Raw genomic sequence first — 17776 nt, forward strand, 5'->3', positions numbered from 1 at the left:
TTATTTTTTATTTTTTTTAATTTTTTTTTATTTTTTTTATTTTTGACAGGCAGAGTGGACAGTGAGAGAGAGAGAGAGACAGAGAGAAAGGTCTTCCTTTTGCCGTTGGTTCACCCTCCAAGGGCCGCCGCGGTAGCGCGCTGCGGCCGGCGCACCGCGCTGTTCCGATGGCAGGAGCCAGGTGCTTATCCTGGTCTCCCATGGGGTGCAGAGCCCAAACACTTGGGCCATCCTCCACTGCACTCCCTGGCCACAGCAGAGAGCTGGCCTGGAAGAGGGGCAACCGGGACAGGATCGGTGCCCCGACCGGGACTAGAACCCGGTGTGCCGGCGCCGCAAGGCGGAGGATTAGATGCTGGTTTTCAAATCTTGCTTCTCAAAATTGTCCACTCTTTTTCCTCTGAGAACAGGCTTTGATTACCAATACCCACATCAATATAAAGTACACAAAAGAACATTGGGGACACAGAGACATTCATGATGACAAGGAAATTAATGATGACAATAGAAATTTATGGTAACAAAGTGAGAAACAATTCTTCACATGATAAACACGGCTGTGAGCTCAAAGGGACAGAGAAGTGGCACAGGCTATCTTAAGAGCAGTGGTCGGTATCTGGGATTGAATTGATAATTCATTGGATGTGAGAAGCAAGGAAGGAGTGAGGAGCACAAAAAATAAATCCATAATGCCCTTTGCTAATACAGACAGCACAGAGTGATCATGGGATTCCGTTTCCTTCCTGGGGTCAGTTTCCACCCTTCTTCCATGTCAGGATTTGACTCTCTGCCTCTAACCTGTCCTCTATCTCTTCTCTGTCACTTTCTTTTAAAAATAGAGCTGTTATTGTGATGTATGCATCAGAACGTCATGTTGTATGCCATAAATGTGCACCGTCTTATTGTCAATTACACTTTAATAAAGACAAAAATGTGTAACTAAAAAGCAAGCTATTTTATTACAGACTAATAGAAGAGAAAGAATTTCAGATTGCCTAACAGAAAATCACATTTTATTGATGATAAAATTGATATCACACAAAAGTAAATAAATTGCCAAACTCACACAGTGAAGGCATGTCAGAAACTGATGAACTCTTTACTTAGTATATACTGAATTGATCTTCTGTATATAAAGATAATTGAAAATGAAAAAAATAAAAAAAACATGGTGTTAAATTGGAAATTGCATACAAAGTTAATTAAGTTTTAAAAAATATCATGTAGGATCTCTGTCATTAATGTGTTGTACACTGTTATTTAATGCTATCACTAGTAATCCAACAGTATTTTTCACTTTGTGTTGCTATGTGGGGGCAAACTGTTGAAATCTTTGCTTAATATATACTGAACTGGTGATCTTCTGTATATAAAGAGAATTGAAAATGAATCTTGATGTGAATGGAAGGGGAGAGGGAGCGGGAGAGGGGAGGGTTGCGGGTGGGAGGGAAGTTATTGGGGGGGAAGCCATTGTAATCCATAGCTGTACTTTGGAAACTTATATTCATTAAATAAAAGTTAAAAAAAAAACCATGTGTACCAACTTCTAACATAGTATTCATTCAGTGCAAACACTTTCAAAATTTTTTAATTAGAATTTCTTTTATTTAACCCATGTGTCTAAAATAACTATTTCAATATGCAGCTAATATAAAAATATTAATGATATTTTAGTCTTTTTTTAACTTTTATTTAGTAAATATAAATTTCCAAAGTACAGCTTATGGATTGCAATGGCTTTTTCCCCCCATAACCTCCCTTCCACCCACAACCCTCCCATCTCCTGCTCCCTCTCCCATGTCATTCACATCAAGATTCATTTTCAATTATCTTTATATACAGAAGATCAATTTAGTATATATTAATATTTCAACAGTTTGCGCCCACATAGAACATAAAGTGTAAAATACTGTTTACATTGTGCCTTTTCTGTTTTTTAAAGCTATATTTATTTATTTGAAAACCAGAGTAATTGAGAAGGAGAAACAAAGAAAGAGATCTTCCATACTCTAGTTCACTCTGCAAATGACTGCCATGGCTGAGAAAGAGCCAGGCAAAGCCAGGACTCTGGGACCCCATCTGGGTCTCCCACGAGTACTTGGACCATCATCTACTGTTTTCCCAGGTGCATTAACAGGGAGCTGGATTGGAATCAGAGCATCTGGAACTCAAACCTGCATCACAGGCTGAAGCTTAACCCACTGAGCCATAATGCAGGCCCCATGTTGTATTTTTTCACAGGAAAAATTTTTTTTAAAAATTCACTATATTTAAGTTTTTAAAATAAAATTTTAATTCTATTTGATGCAAAGAGACACTGTCAGTTTTTCCAGTCCTTCATCAATAACCCAGTCTTAATGATATCATTAGGTCATTCTCTACACATAAAGAATTGTGTGTGTCTGTGTGTATGCACATATTCAAATATATACAGATGTTTTGGGGAAGAAAGAAAAATATAGGAAGTGAGAAATGGAGTTTATAAATGCAAAATAAATAGAGGGCAAAGTCCTTAACCTTGAGGAACTAGAGATATTTTCAGAGAGATGCCATGTGAAATGACTAAACAATTACAGAACAGTTTATCAAAATTGCGTGGAGCACACTGAACAAATAAGCTTGAGGATGGTGAGAAATCAGGGAGCAATTCTGAGTAATGTTGTTCCAAAAAGCAGTGCAGAAATCAGAGCTGGGAAGCCATGCATTCACTCAATGGTGGCCACCTGTAAATTAATCGCAGAAAACCTTCAATGAAGCTCATTCAACCCAACTCTTTCTGGCTTCCAGCCTTCTTGAAGGGTTGGAGCTGCTTCACACGGGACAACCATCGAAAGGCTTTATTGTTTTTGCAGTCACACTGGAACTCATGTGCTCAATGTGACTACCATTATTCACTCCCGTATTCTTGGCACCTTGCTGTTATTTATCATTCCCACGAGTAAGGAGCTTTTTGTTTTTTGGGTTTTTGTTGTTGTTGTTGTTTTGTGCAGTTCTCCCCCTTCCAAACACAAATTCCCTAGCCACATATGTAATTTCTCCTAGGGTGTTGTGAAAATTCAGCAATCCTTTTCTTATCAATTTCCTTTGATTTTGAACTGACCCGTAAGCTTTAGGATGGCATCTTATTTCTGCTTCCCATACTCTTGCATTCACCCTTAACTCTCCTGGTCATATCCATTAATTCCCACCCCACCCCATTCTTTCTTTGACTTCTCCCACTTTACCTGTTGTATTTTCTTTCTTCTAACTTAATTTTGCCTCTTCCTTTCCCTGTTTCACAGTCAGATAGAACTCAATTTCCCCAAACTTTATTAAGGTGTATTGCATGTAAAAATGATATATCTACTGTGAACAACATGAAGTTTTGGTACATATGTACATTACAAAATGTACACATCTATAGTTACCATATCCAATATCTTACATACTTGCAATTTTCCAAAGTAAGAATATTTATATGTAATCTCTTGATGTGTGACTAACACCACAGCTGGCCAGGCTATGGGGAAAGTCTAGGGCTCCTGACTTCTGGTTCAGGGACTTCTCACAGAATTATACAGCCTGGTGATTTACGACACTAATGCATTAGCAGTGGTATAATTTATTTTTGCAAATACGGTGCCTAATAAATCACTACAGTGTTGATTTCATCAGTTTGGAATTCATGTATCTTAAGTTAACTCCTTGTCCTAAGTGATATATGTTTTTAAAATCTAATTGCTCTGTTTAAATATTTATTTCTGAACATAAAGTAATGCAAGTCCATCATAAATTACTACAGAAGATATAAATAGGAAACGAAAGTAACCCCACCAACCCCAGGGCTAGCTGCTCCATATGTGGCCTTGGTATTGTTCCTACAACATGCTTTCAAATCACTGTGGTATGTGCAAACTCACCTCCATCTTTTCCAAATTGCACATGCACTCTAAGTAATGTCTTTAACCAACGCCCTATTGATAGTCTTTTTTATATTTTTGCTAGAAAAATGCTGGAATAAATATTTTTGACCACACATCTTTACATATTCACATGTATCAAATGGCCAGTAGGAGAATTGTGTGGTTTTTCTATTTGTTTTTGACAGAGTTGGATTTATTGTTTGTCTGTGTTAAAGTGCTGGAGAACATACGGAATTCAAAAGTACACTTAGCTTTACATGGTAACTGGCACAAAAATATTGGTGACACATTCTATCACTCCATTCAGAAAAGAAGTCATGGGAATCCCTGATGAACAACTGAGGTTCGGAAGTTTCTGTACAGTTTCACTGCTTTCTCTTAGTAAAACCAGAAACATCAAGACATTTAAGGTGTGTGGGTGAAAAGGCAGCAATTTACATTTCACTAGAGAAGCTATATGGGTTGCAACTAAACACAAGAAAAAATATTCAAAATCGTATGCCATGGCCAGCGCTGCAGCTCACTAGGCTAATCCTCCCCGTCTACGGCACCAGCACCCCGGGTTCCAGTCCAGGTTGGGGTGCCATATTCTGTCCCAGTTGCTCCTCTTCCAGTCCAGCTCTCTGCTGTGGCCCAGGAAGGCAGTGGAGGATGGCCCAAGTGCTTGGGCCCTGCACCTACATGAGAGACCAGGGGGAAGCACCTGGCTCCTGGCTTCAGATCAGCACAGTGCTGGCCATAGTGGTCATTTGCAGAGTGTACCAACGGAAGGAAGGCCTTTCTTTCTCTCTCTCTCTCTCTCTCTCTCTCTCTCTCTCTCTAACTCTGCCTGTCCCCAAAAAAAAAAATCATATGCCACTAAGAGACATGTGACTTGAAATCAGAAAGAGGTGCTGATACATACCTGTGAGAATGGAAAGCAAACTAAATAAATCAGTGGTGGAAATTTTAGGTGAAAATGATGTTTCAAACTGTTTGGGAAAGTGAAGTTAGTCTCCCTTGCCTTGAGGCTAATACATTTCTGCTAGTCAGCTAGGCCCAACACTTAGAAAATTCTGACATGTAAGTGTTTGGCTGCCTGTCACTGTTGTGTGTAAGCATATGTGAGATGTTTGGTGTATGGTTGAGCCCAGAACCTCTATGTGCATCCATCCACCACTGGGAGTAAAGACACACCTGCTGTGTGCTCACCCCTGCCACAAGCAGGAAGGTGACCCTCTGCATGTGCTTGCTGGCTCCATGAGGAAAGAGGTGGGAATCCCCAGTCAGCTCTGCAGTTGCTCTGCGGCCTGGCCAAACCTGCACCTGATCTCCCTGGAGCTGGGCTCCTGCATCACACTTGACGTAGTTGTCAGGATTTGTCTCAAGCCAGAGGGCTCCACCAGAGGGTGGGACGACAGGGTTGCTGGTCATGAACATGTGGTACTTGGTGGCTATGGCATGGCCTGGGTTCCCTCTCAGATGTGGGCTGAGATGGGTGGCCCACCCACTATTTCAAAGCAGGAAGCTGTCCATATAGCAGCAGGTTTGTCTTTCTAGCTACCTTTTGGGCAGAAAGCAATAGTAAGTTACAGGTGGAGACAGAGAACAGGGCCTGCAGTGTAGCTTAGAGGAACCAAGAGAGGATGAAAAGCTGATGGAAGATGCCATTTGCACCCTGGAGGGAGGGGTTGCCACCATCTGAGCTGCATCTGACAACTCCAAGAGACAGCATGAATACTGCAGGGGTTAACTCCTCCAATCATGAGGACAATGCTGAGCCTCTGGTACTGTCCAAGGCCCAGCCAGTAGTCACCCAAAAGGTTAAGACTCCACAACATAGAGTTCCTCGGGGCAGCTATAACCCCCACCCCCGGGTGATAGAACAATTATTCCACCCATATACTCAGTCTGAGCTAAATTTAGGCAGAAGGGTGCTGATCCATTGAAACTTGGCTGCCTCAACTATACATAAGCCTGTAAATAAAGATTATAATAACCACAGGTTATTATAATAACCACAGGTTATTGGGCGTCACTGTGGGACACATTTTGCCAGCTAGGAGTGCAAAACTGAGCTTCAACTGTGGGAAGTAGGGATGGATGGCACCTTGCTCTCAAGCCCATGCAGATACCAGAGCCTTGGGTTTCTACTGAGTGACATGGTCGCAGCTGTGGCTCAGTACTTTGTCCTCACACTGCAGGGCCTTTGCCACCACTGCACCTACCACTTCCTGTTCCACTGCCATGCCTACACCCTCCAATACCACTACTGCTTCTGCTCGCTCCCACAGTGCCATCCCATCATGGGGACCAGGAAAGCACAGCTTGGGTGTTTGCACAGTTTCAACAAAGCTCCAAGGAAGTTACTCCTTTTGTTCCACTATGCAAATGGTGTGATGTTAGCCTGTGAGTATCTTACAGATCGGGAAGCAGCTATACCCACTTTACTGAGTTACATGAAGCTGAGAAGTCAAAGAATCCAAAATGCAGAGAGCTGGATTATTTGCCAAATTATTGAGAGTTACCTGGTCAGGTAAGATGGAGGTCATTCCTGAGGTAGCTATAGACAAAATTCAGGACTCCCCACTCCAAAGACCATAAAGCAGTTGCAGGAGTTTGTAGGATCAATGGAATATTGGGGAGTGTTTATCGTGTATCCAGGAAAAACTCTAAAGCCTTTGTACCATTTGGGAAAGGAGGGCATCAGGTGGAAACGGGTGAGCAAGAGTAAGCAGCCTTGGCAGCAGCTATGTGGAAGGAGAGACCATGCCAGCCCTCGATGTGCTTGATGTGATCTGTCCACGTGAGCTCAACAGACACATCACTGCAGAAAGGTTTGTTAGGACCTTTGGCTGCAGTATAAAGGATTAAGACAGTCAATCAGGTTGTGATCCCAGTTGTGGAAAGGAATTGATCAGGAGGTTCTAGATGGTGCAAAACCTGTACCATTTGTTGCCAGGAGCACCTGATCGAGTGCCAGTGGTCATAGACCTGGGATACAGGAGAATGTGCCTCTTGAAAGGTGGAAAATAGACTTTCCTGGACTTTTGCCCCAATCTGATGGGTAAGAGTACCCGGATGCCTGTGTGCACACTGCTATGGGACTAATACTATAAGCATCCTGGAAGCTTTGGAAATATTATGTGCATGGACGGAAGACCACAGGTTATGGGGGGTCACTGTGGGACACATTTTGCCAGCTTAGCAGTGCAAAGCTGGGATGAATGTCTTGTCATTGATTGGAAATTACACTTGCCACACCATCTCCAGGAAGCCAGGACGATTGATTGATATAATGGTCTATTGAAGCAAGGCCTTAGAAGGGAAGCTGACTCGGGTTCCCTGGTTGTATGGACCAAGAGACGGTGGACTGTGTTGTGGTTGCTAAATGAATGGCCCCTGACTGGGGAGTCTGTCCCTGTGGAGGGTCCCTTGTATTGTTCAGCAGCACCCATTCAACTGCAGATGCAAACCACTGGCCTCCTGTGGAAACCAGGTTTTATGTGACAATTATATGGCACCTGGCAATGGCCATGGGAAATACAGAAAGTCAACCAGGTCTGGTTTGCCTTGCTGTCAGTGTGGAAAGCAGGAATAGAACATGACGTGCAGGGACACCATGGGCAGAAGCCAAGTGGCCCACCATGGTCAAGGCACGAAGGAGCCACTGCCTTGCCCAAGGGTGCATTTGTCTTATCTTTATGACCAATGCTAACCTCTTCAGTACCCCCAGCACCCTTACATGTAGATTACCCATAAAAGCTTTGCCCCACTGAATCTCTTATAGGATGCCAGGACAGCCACCTTTGCCTGCTGCGGTGTTGTCTCAAGGTAAATCCTATATCTGTATCCTACCTGACTAGGGATTTACCATTGTTAGTGCTACTTGCTTCTTTGTTTTAGAACACCCCAGTGGACTTGGCACATACTTGTGCAACAGTAACCAACCAATCATCTTGTTGGGTGTGCACCGAGTTACCTATAAGCTGTACAAGTAGGCTACATTGGGAGGTAATCACAGCCACTAACCAAAACTGGACTTGGAAGGATAGAATTCTTCTGACCTGTTATAAAACAACACTGGCACCCACATGAAGATCTCAGTCCAAGAGCAGTACAATAAAACCCGACCACGGTTGGAGTGTTCAGGGTAGGATGGCTTGGGTTGACTTTCATTGAATCCTCACTTCAAGGGGACTGCTTCCCCTTGAAGCAGATACATTTCTCCCCGTCAGCATGACCAGAAGCTGACACAGTTCTGCTCTGTAACTATTGCTGGAAAGGATATGTAAGACCCTGGGGGCATAGCCCACTGTGGACACTCAGAGGCACAGACCCCCATGTGGTAGCCTGCTGTCGTTAGTAAAGAGGTACGAATCTACAGTCAGCCCCACAGTTGTTCTTTGGCCATATTCTGAACCTAGGCTCCCTAGAGCTGAGCTCTGCCTTACAAAACTGCAAGCATTTCATATCCAACCACTTGCAAACATGATATAGCAGTTCCATAAAAAGTTAAACTCTGTGATGAAGATATTGTACTTGTAGACATTAGGTCTAGAGAAAGAAAAGAAATGATCATATAAAGGTTTTTACATCTATGCCCTTAGCAACTTTATCTGTGGAAGCCAAATAGATATGTGACAAAAAACAAAAATAGATGAGCTGTGGAGCATTGTTTTCTAGAAAATGATTTACACTAAATTGAATGAATATTCATGCACACAGCAAAGGGAAATAGCAAAATAATTATGTGTATGAAAGAAAGCAGACAAAAAATAAACAGATGATTTCCTGTGCCTAGGGAATTTGGGGTGGGGGGCACCAGGCAAATTTGGTGGTGATGGACTTGCTTGTTTGTGATTGAGGTACTGGTTTCACCTGTGTGCACATATTTCAAAGCTTATAAAACTGTACACATCAAATACACACATACTTTGGCCCATGTCATTATACTTCAATAAGACTTTAAATAGCTGCATGTGAAAGTAGAGGGCTTGGTAATCAGTCATTAGAGATTTTCTGGGGTTTTTCAATATGTTCACCTTTTACCTATCTATACCATAGGAAAATTATTCATCACAGTCATTTTTCTTTTTCTTTTCATTGGGAGTTAAACAAAATAGAAAGAAGCTAACATGGTGTTATTTACAAAAGATGAATCAATTATTGAATAGACTTTTGTTTTTTTATTTTAATAGTGATTTTTATTTTATTTTTAATTATACAAAGAGGACAAATTCCATGTATTTCATATATACAATTTTAAGAACATAATTGAACTTATCACCCTACCTTCTTTCCCTCCCTCGCTCAGATCCAGCCTCCTCCTTCCTTTCTTATTTTTCAATTTACATTATAATCACAAGCTTTATCCTCCAGTATGTAAAGAATTCAACAAATAGTAAGCAGAAAAAGCACTGTTCCTTAGGAGTATAGACAAGAGCTGTAAACAATAATCGAATCTCAAAATGCCAATTTCCTTCATATACATTGCATTTTTGCACTCCATATTAGTTACTACAAATCAGGAAAAGCATATGCTATTTGCCTTTTCAGCACTGGCTTATTTCCCTAAGCACAATGGTGTCCAGTTGCATCCATTTTGTTGGGAAAGACAGGATTTCTTTATTTTTTTGGTTGATTAGTATTCATATATACTATATATATATATATATATATATATGTCACTATTTATTTATCCAGTCATCTGAGTTGATTCTATAACTTAGCTATTGTGAATTGAGCTGCAATAAACATGGAGGTACAGTTAACTCTTTCATATTCTGATTTTATTATGTTTGGGAAATTCTCAGCAGTAGGATGGCGGAGTCACATGGCAGATCTATTTTCAGATTTCTGAGGAATCCCCATACTGTCTTCCATAATGGTCATACTAGTTTAAATTCCCATCAGCAGTGTATTAGGGTGACCTTTTCCCCATATCCTCACCAACATTTGTTACCTTTTGATTTAGGATGATAACCACTCTAACTGGAGTGAGTAAAACCACAAAGTGGTTTTCATTTACATTTCACTAATGACCTATGATCCTGAGCATCTTTTCCTTTTTCTCTTCTTCTAAAAAGGTTTAGTTATCTATTTGAAAGCAGAGTTACAGAGAGGCGGAGGCAGAGAGAGGTCTTCTATCCACTAGCTCACTCCCCAAATGGCCACAAAGGCTGGAGCTGAGCGGATCTGAAGCCAGGAGCCAGGAGCTTCCTCCCTGTCACCCACAATGGTGTGGGGGTATAAACACCAAGGCCATCTTCCACCAGTCTCCCAGACCACAGCAGAAAGCTGGATACAAAATAGAGCAGGCAGGACCTGAACTGCTGCCCACATGGGATGATGGCACCGCAGGTGGCGACCTCATCAGCTAGGCCATGGTGCCAGCCTACCTGAGCATCCTTCCATGTGTTTGTTGGCCATTTGCATTCTATCCTTTGAAAAAATCCCTGCCCATGTTCTTAGCCCACTTCTTAACTGGATTTTTGTTGGTTTGTGTGTGTGTGTGTTTGGTGGTTTGTGTGTGTGTGTTTGGTGGTTTGTGTGTGTGTGTGTGTGAGTTTCTTGAGCTCCTTATATATTCTAATGTCAATCCTTTATCAGATGTATAGTTTGCAAATATTCTCTCCAATCTGTCAATTGCCTCTTCACTTTGTTGATTTTTTCCTTTGCTGTGTAGAAACTTCTTAGCTTGATGTAATCCCATTTGTCTATTTTTGCCTTTATTATCTGTGCTTCTGTGGTCTTAATTAACTAGTACTTGCTTGTGCCAATGTCTTGCAGTGTTTCTCCCGTGTTTTCCTGTAGTGACTTTATGGTTTGAGGTCTTAGGTTAAGATCCCTTGTCCATTGTGAGTTGATTTTTGTAGAGGGTGTAAGGTAAGGGTCTTGTTTCATATTCTGCATGCAAAGTTGCAGGATATAAAGTCAACAGACAAAAATCAGTAACACTTGTATTCATAAACAATGCCATAATTTAGAAAAAATTTGTAAAATCAGTCCCATTCACAATAACTACAAAAATATTCAAGTACTTTGGGATAAATTTAACAAAATGGGTGAAAGATTTCTACCATGCAAATTATAAAAAATTAAATATAGAAATAGAAGAAGCCATAAAAAATGAAAAAAATCTTCCATGGTCATGGATTGGAAGAATTGATATCATCAGATTGTCCATACTACCCAAATCAATTTACAGACAGATTCGATGTGACCCCAATCAAAATACCAAAGATGTCTTCAGATGTAGAAAAAAGACTCTGAAATTCACATGGAACGCAAGAGACCCCAAGTAGCTAATGAAATCTTAAACAATCAAAATAAAGCTAGAGACATCGAATTCCAGATTTCAATACATGTTACAGGGCAGTTATGATAGAAACAGCCTGGTACTTGCACAGGAGTAGACACATGGAACTGTGGAACATGTCAGAGACTCCAGAAATGAATCCATACATCTACAACCAACTAATCTTTGACAAATGAGCTTAAATCAGTCCCTGGAGAAAGAACAGTCTTTTCGGCAAATGGTGTCTAGAAGATTTATTTTCTTTTTTTTAAATTTTTTTAATTAATTTATTTTTTTTTGACAGGCAGAGTGGACAGTAGAGGGAGACAGAGAGAAAGGTCTTCCTTTTGCTGTTGGTTCACCCTCCAATAGCCGCCGTGGCTGGCGAGCTGCGGCCGGCACACTGTGCTGATCCAATGGCAGGAGCCAGGTGCTTCTCCTGGTCTCCCATGGGGTGCAGGGCCCAAGCACTTGGGCCATCCTCCACTGCCTTCCCTGGCCACAGCAGAGAGCTGGCCTGGAAGAGGGGCAACCGGGACAGAATCCGGTGCCCCGACTGGGACTAGAACTCGGTGTGCCGGCGCCGCAAGGCGGAGTATTAGCCTAGTGTGCCGCGGCGCCGGCTGAAGATTTATTTTCTTAAGTTGTCAAGTCAAGCAATCTTCATGAAAGCAAAAGGTGCCATTTACCTCAATTACGTAAGGGCCGTGGCTTCCCAAAGCAGCACTCTTCCAAGACATGGAAGGTCTGGACCCAGCACACTGTGCCGCTGCACCTTCACCCGTAGAAGAGAGGAGTGGGTCTTCCACATGGGGCAAGGGAGCCCCAGGAGCAAACCCAGCTGGAAACTTGCTGCCAGGTTCTGGTACACTCACTCCCCACCCTCAGGTTTCACCTCTGTCAAAATCTACAGTTTCAACATCCATTAGGCAAACAATCAATGCTCTCTTTTTCCAGATAGCTATAGATAGAAGAATGGAGGTGCAGTTTATGCATATATTTCTTTTACCAAAATGTGTAATCAGTGGGGCCAGGAAAGATATGCAAGGAAACTTCAAAAAACTTCATGTGAAAGTGAAGCTATAAGACAAGTAAATGGGGCTGGCTCCGTGGCTCACTTGGTTAATCCCCCACCTGTCGCGCTGGCAACCCACATGGTCACTGGGTTCTAGTCCCAGCTGCTCCTCTTCCAGTCTAGCTCTCTGCTGTGGCCCGGGAAGGCAGTGGAGGATGGCCCAGGTGATTGGCCACCTTCACCCGCATGGGAGACCAGGAGGAAGCACCTGGCTCCTGGCTTCAGATCAGCGCAGCGTTGGCTGTAGCAGCCATTTGGGGGGTGACACTTTCTCTCTGTGTCTCTCTCATTGTCTAACTCTACCTGTCAAATAACTTTACCAAAAAAAAAAAAAGAAAAGAAAAGTAAAAATAACTCTGAAATCCATGTAGTGCTTTCATAATACACATGTCCCAGGTAGTTTCAGGATGTCCCCAAGTAAAAGTAAAAAGCTGTGTTCTGGTCTGAAGGAGCAATGCCAGATATCGTGGAGTTCCACAATATGAAAACAGCTTACACCAGTTTTTTTTTTCATAGTTATCAATTAATTTATTAATAATGGCTAATTTTCCAAGTGCCCTGATTCGGAAAACATATGATTCTCTCATTTCATTCATCACAGAGAAACTTGTAGACAGGCCCTGCGCTAAACCCCCATCCTTTAAGCACCAGATGTGTGTCTTCAGTAAGTTGTTGTTAAGTTAGGCCTTAGTTTCCTAACCACTTCAAATGGTTCTATGAGCCACAAATGAAATGACATAAAGTTTAGAAGTTTCTCATGTAGTTGCACATTAATAAGTGGTGTCTATCATCATGAAACCCTACTGACATGCGCAGAAGCAACTTCAATACACTGCTTACCATGGTTAATGAATAACAAGACAGAGCAACAAAACACTGAAAACATAACTGACTTTGACACTCAGGTTTGTATATATCTCAGTAATTGCTTATTATTATTTTTTCCTATAAAACTTGAAAGATGCAAAATTAAGCACAAGCACTGCTACAGGATAAAGCTTCTAAAAATTTAGTGCTTAACTTTCTCCAAAACAGAGTTTTTATGTTATCACAGTGAATGACATAATATGAGAGGGAAGAGCAGTCATTGCTACCTTTACCATCTATATCACTAGGTGCACTGAATTACTCAATTTTTAATTTTTAAAATGAGTTAACTTAGGTAATTGATAAGAAGAGATCCAATGTATAGGTGATGATATTTCCTCATTTTGCCAATATGCACTATTTCAAGTTTAAGACACCTTCATATCTGTTCCTATCGCTACCCTACACATCCCCAAACTTACTTCCACTCTTACAACTGAGTGATTAAGTATTGCCAGAAAATATAATCACAACACCTCAGATTGTTAATCACTATTCCCCCAAGCATTGTTAGTGAGCATATTTTCCATGCATCCTTAGTATTTTATGAACCTTTAAAACAGCACTGTCAAATTGCAATTAAAATGTTCCAGAAATTTTCTAACACATCTTAAATTCCACGAAGATGTGACTCTGTTTAGTTCATATTTTTTTCTAACTTCTTAAATCTTATTTGAGGGCCGGCATGGTACTGTAGCAAGTTATACCTCTACCTGCAATGCCAGCATCCCATATGGGCACTGGTCTGAGACCTAACTGCTCCACTTCTGATCCAGCTTTGTGCTAATGCATCTGGGAAAGCAGCAGAACATGGCCCCTGGACCCACCTGGGAGACCTGGAAGACACTCCAGGCTCCTGGCTTCAGCCTGACCTAGTCCCACATCTGGGGAGTGAACCAGCAGATGGAAGATTCTCTCTCTCTCTCTCTCTCTCTGTCTCTCTCTCTCTCTCTCTCCCCTTCTCCTCCTCCTCCTTTTCCTTCTCCTCTTCCTGTGACTCTGCCTTTCAACAAATAAAAAGTAAATCTTTTAAAACAACTTATCTCAAAGGAAAAGACACACAGAGAGACAGATGGATGATGACGGAGCTGGGAAGTGAATCCAGATCTCCTACCTGGATAGCGAATCCCAACTATCTGAGGCATCATCACTGCCTCCCAGGGTCGACGTGAACAGGAGGCTGGAGTCAGGATTAGGATCAGGTATTGAGCCCAGTCATTCCAGGAGAGAACACTGCATCTTAAGTACTAGGTCAAGTGTCCATCCTGCTCCATAGTTTATTCTCAGTAACTAGCATGTGACCAACCTACCAAAGGTATAAAACAAAAGGCTATATATATATATATATATATATATGAACAATTGTATGAGCAATTGCTTAGAGTAACTGGAAAGTGTATTCTAAAATGTGAGATTCTGAGAAACATAGACCGGCTGTGCACCCTAAAGGACCACCAGGCCTACAGAAAACAAGGAGGCCCCAAAGGCAAACAGAATGGTCAGCTTCCCACAGGCCGTGCTTCATGGTAACACTGTGCACTGCAGTCTGTTAGCCCGGAGAAGTCGGCTCTCAAATTAACTTTTACGCTGACTCAACTCTGTTTGGTTAGAAGACCGAGAAGAACAGCCTCTGGCAGCAACTCTTTAACACTAATTATCAGACCAATACCAGATTAAATTCAGAATGAAGTGGCCAGGTAAGGCAATCCACTTCAGCTTTAATAGAAGTTAATTATTCATTGATCAAACTCATTTATACCTAATTAAAGTTTTCCTGCATTAGAAAATACATGGTGGCATGGGTGATTTCCCTCTGCCTGAGGCTGTACCTGATGCAGAAACAAAAGGGAAATCGTGAATTCTATGCAACATAAATGCACATTTGTCAACCAACAAGGTGTCATTTAAGGCATAGTTCTTTTAGATGGTTTTACTGGGTGAAAGTGATTCCACAAAACTTCCAAATTTTGGTAAGTTTTGTAGTCAATAAAAAAAAGTCTAACTTGAGTCTTAGTATGGAACCTCCATTTTACATTTGATTTTCAGGCATCCGCTCTGAACGACCACCCATGGCTAGGCTGTTGATGGAATGGTGGACTGGACGCTGCTCTCTAGAAAATGCAAGAATGTTTGCCACAAGAAACCGCCCTGTGCTTTTCACTTTCAGCAACCTCAGTTACCAACACTGCCTGAAATGTGTTTTTCTTTTTTGTGGAATATTTTCTTTTTTTTTTTTACTTTTATTTAATGAATATAAATTTCCAAAGTACAGCTCATGGGTTACAATGGCTTCCCCCTCCCAAAACTTCCCTCCCACCCACAACCCTCCCCTTTCCCGCTCCCTCTCCCCTTCCAATCACATCATGATTCATTTTCAATTCTCTTTATATACAAAAGATCAGTTTAGTATAAATTAGGTAACGATTTCAACAGTTTGCCCCCATATAGCAACACAAAGTGAAAAAAAAAATATACTGTTGGAGTACTAGTTATAGCATTAAATAAGAGTGTACAGCACATTAAAGGCAGAGATCCTACATAATATTTTTTTTAAAATTAATTTTCTATGCCATTTCCAATTTAACACCAGGTTTGTTTTTTTTTTTTCATTTCCAATTATCTTTATATACAGGAGATCAATTCAGTATATAATTAGTAAAGATCTCAGAAACACAGAAACACAAAGTGTAAAAATACTGTTTCAGTACTAGTTATAGCATCACTGCACATTAGATAACACATTAAGGACAGATCCCACATGGGATGTAAGTACACAGTGACTCCTGTTGCTGACTTAACAATTTGACACTCTTGTTCATGGCGTCAGTAATCTCCCTAGGCTCTAGTCATGAGTTGCCAGGGCTATGGAAGCCTTTAGGGTTCGCTGACTTTGATCTTATTCCGATAGGGTCACAGTCAAAGTGGAAGTTCTCTCCTCCCTTCAGAGAAAGGTACCTCCTTCTTTGATGGCCCCGTTCTTTCCACTGGGATCTCACTCACAGAGATCTTTCATTTAGGTCTTCTTTTATTCTTTTCCATGGTATCTTTGCTTTCCATGCCTACAATGCTCTCATGGGCTCTTCAGCCAGATCCGAATGCCTTAAGGGCTGATTCTGAGGCCAGAGTGTTGTTTAGGACATCTGCCATTCTATGAGTCTGCTGTGTATCCCATTTCCCATGCTGGATCTTTCTCTCCCTTTTTGATTCTATCAGTTAGTATTAGCAGACACTAAGGAACAATGAAACCCAGTCATTTGCAACAATATGGAGGGATCTGGAAAGCATCATGCTGAGTGAATTAAGCCAGTCCCAAAGAGACAAATATCATTTGTTTTCCCTGATCGGCGACAATTGAGCACCAAAGGGGAAACCTGTTGAAGTGAAATGGACACTATAAGAAACAATGACCTGATCAGCTTTTGTCCTGACTCTAGATGTACAATGTAATACTTTATCCTTTTTAGTATTTGTTGTTGTTGTTGTTGTTCTAGTACTAGTGGTTGAACTCTGTAATTAACACACAATTATTCTTAGGTGTCTAAATTTTAACTGAAAAGTGATCCCTGTTAAATTTCAGAGTGGGAAAAGAGAGGGAGGAGATGCACAGTTTGGGACATGCACAATCAGTCTTGCCCCAAATGGTGGAGTTAGAAATGTGCCAGGGGATTCCAATACAATCCCATCAAGGTGGCATGTACCAATGCCATCTCACTAGTCCAAGTGATCAATTTCAGTTCACATTCGATGGCTTTGTGGAATATTTTCTAATGCTTAAAATATTTTGAAGTTATAGATTTTTGCTTTGGAGACATAACTCCTTTTCTAGGCTGTATCTTTGAATGTTCTTTTCTGACAGCAAGATGAATGGACACATCTCCCTTCAATGACAAAGCCTATTGCCATAAATAAGCCATTGCAAATAAAGGCCACCTAAGTTTCCAACTTTAAATGTTAAATCTCTTTTGAAATTCATAAGCTATTTCATGCCATGTTTATCATTTTCACCCATAATAATTACTACTACTGTAAGATTTGAGTTGAAACTCTCAATATCTGCAACCACCACAAAATACTCCACACCTCAAATCCAAATGTGTGAGGGTAGAGGCAGCCTGCAGGCATTCGTGACTGTCCCTGAGACATTTCTCTAGATCATTTCTCTAGATCACCTTCTGAAAGGGACTGAGCACACTAAATCCTTCTCATGCTAGCTTATTGCTGACTTGCACACAACACGGTTTTCTAGAATTAAATTCCTTCAAATGGTCTACTTATATGTTTGAGTCTTCATGAAACAGTAAGTAAGGCATGTTTTATTTTCAATTTGCACCAAGAAGCTAACAAAATCCTTTGTGCATAGGAAGCTTTCAATGTTTGTTTCTTGAATAAATTAAATAACAAATGGATGGATGGATGGATAGATAGGTGGATGGGTGGATGGATGGATGGATGGATAGATAGGTGGATGGGTGGATGGATGGATGGATGGATGGATGGATAGGTGGATGGATGGATGGATGGATGGATGGATGGATAGGTGGATGGATGGATGGATGGATGGATGGATGGATGGATGGATAGGGAGTTACAATTGCCACAGTATGCTACCTTGTGTAGTTGTAATGTTGATTGACAGAGATACAGGGTCATTCC

The sequence above is a fragment of the Lepus europaeus genome, chromosome 3 (assembly GCF_033115175.1).
Source record: "Lepus europaeus isolate LE1 chromosome 3, mLepTim1.pri, whole genome shotgun sequence".
Lineage (NCBI taxonomy): Eukaryota > Metazoa > Chordata > Mammalia > Lagomorpha > Leporidae > Lepus > Lepus europaeus.